The sequence below is a fragment of the Gadus macrocephalus genome, chromosome 10, assembly GCF_031168955.1.
Source record: "Gadus macrocephalus chromosome 10, ASM3116895v1".
Lineage (NCBI taxonomy): Eukaryota > Metazoa > Chordata > Actinopteri > Gadiformes > Gadidae > Gadus > Gadus macrocephalus.
The window spans coordinates 20,602,901-20,605,070 of NC_082391.1; the positions used below are offsets into that span (position 1 = coordinate 20,602,901).

General features: G+C 37.5%; 1 long non-coding RNA gene across 1 annotated transcript; it reads left to right on the forward strand.

Annotated features, from left to right (window-relative positions):
• The first annotated feature begins 928 nt into the window (after positions 1 to 928).
• On the forward strand, positions 929 to 2,170 carry LOC132466116 (uncharacterized). The gene is made up of 3 exons (XR_009527745.1): positions 929 to 1,090; positions 1,282 to 1,375; positions 1,668 to 2,170. It is a non-coding gene; the product is annotated as an uncharacterized LOC132466116 (long non-coding RNA).

The following is a 2,170-nucleotide window of genomic DNA, read 5'->3' on the forward strand; positions in this document are numbered from 1 at the left end:
CTTGTGTTTTAAGGGCAAATCTTTCAATTGAGTTAGTACAGCACTAGTAGAGCACCGAAACGCAACAATGTCGGCAAGAGTTTTTGCTATTACAATTCTTATTGGGTCATGTAAGTAAAATTCCTCTAAAAATGTTACGTCCAAATTGTTTGACTTTGTTATTTCTGCAGTATACTGTGTTTTTTGTTAAAAATACAAAATTGAAACCATTATGAAAGAATAATTTAGACCAGCGATTCATTTTTGCTTTTTCTTCAATGGGATGAATTGTTCTCTATTTTTTCAGCGATGATTGACACCAAAGAGGGTCCTCATATCGTCTCTTTGCAAACCGCAAGACTTGGAGATGATGTTACTTTACACTGTGGTGTTAGAAAGGAACGTAGAAATATTCACTGGTACAAGCAATCGATTGGATATGTTCCCCAAAAGGTCGCTACAATAATTGATAATTTTAGTCAAATTTTCCCTCCTTTCGATTCACGTTTCACTGCAGCAGAACCAGACATGGATCTGAACATTAGATCTGTGAGTAAAGAAGACGAAGCAAACTATTTCTGCCAAGAGCAGTATCCAAAGAATTGGAAAAGTGGATTTTTTTTGTCTGTCAAAGGTAAGATATCCCCGTTCTACTTGTTTTCGATATTATCATCTGAAAGTAGCCCAATTATATATTTTTTCTCAGTTTTGAAGATGATTATATTATTTAACTGTTCAGATCCCAATGAACAGAGGTTTGTCTCCCAGACTGTGGTCCAACAGCCTGTGTCTGCATCAGCTCAGCTGGGAGACCCTGTGGCTCTCCAGTGCTCTATTACCTCCCAGAGGACGGACCACAGTAACCAGTGCCAAGGGGGACCCAGTGTGTACTGGTTCAGATCAGGACCATCTCACCCTGCTGCCATTTACATGAATGGGAACAGGAGTGGTGAATGTCAGAATAGTTCTGGGCCTCCGTCTGCTCCACAGAGCTGTGTCTACACTCTCCCCAAGAACAATGTAGACTCCTCTGATGCTGGGACTTACTACTGTGCCCTGGCAGCATGTGGGGAAGTTGTGTTTGGAAATGGAACCAAACTGGAAATAACAGGTCAATATATATTACTACCTACTTCCAGTTTATTTTGGAAAGTATTTAATTAAGACAGTAATATACATTGAAGTTTATCACATGTGAATTTACTCCATATATTATATTTTGCATTACTTAATGTGAATGTAATGGTACAGAATATGATTGGTTCTACAGATTCATGATGACCCATTGTTGTCTGTTTCTAGATCCCAACTGTCATCTAGTGATCTTGGTGCATCGGATTCTGTTGGCTTGCTTTCTGCTTGTGATTCTAATCCTCATTCTCATCATACATTACAGGTTAGTGATCATTGTAACACTACAGCACATTCTATGCAAGATCTCATATCATGAGCTTTTCCACAACATGCTTCCCAACCTTGTTGAAAGAAAGGTTTTAGTGTGCGATATCTTCTATTCATACTAATAGTTATTAATACATTTGGAACAAAAACATTTGAAAATTGCCGTACTTTTCTTTTAATATTTTTAATATTTTCTGAATGTTAGCCCAAATGGTGGTTATATTACTAGGAAATGTACCATCAGGTCAACTGTGTTTCCTCACTGACGTTTGCAAATGCTGGTATAGGACGGTGAAACCAAAACCTATGCAGAGCTAGAGTTCTCTGGCAGAAAAACCAAAGGAGGGCAGAAGAACAGTGAAAGGACTCAGGAGAGCCTGTATTCTGCTGTGCGAGAAACCTGCCCCTGAAGTCTATCAAACAGGTCCAAATCTAGTTTGATTTCCTCAATATTGTGACCTGGATGTGAATTACATTTCTAAAGATGTACAAAGTATAAGCTTAAAGTTAGATTAGATAAGTTAGGGTAAATAGTATGAATATGAGAGGAGCTTTTTTTCATAGGCATGTCGTATTAACTGCCACTTAACACTGGGGGTTTTAAATGCTTGGGTTTGTGTGGCTGCACTGACAAGTGTGGTATATTTGTGTGGCTGTGGCGATGTTCATGATGTTTCATTCATTATTAGTTATTTGATACTCTCAAAATGTTGTTAATAAAGGAATTGAATGAATTTATAAATATGTTTATGTTGTATATTCAAATTCAAATTCAAAGTTTTATTGGTCA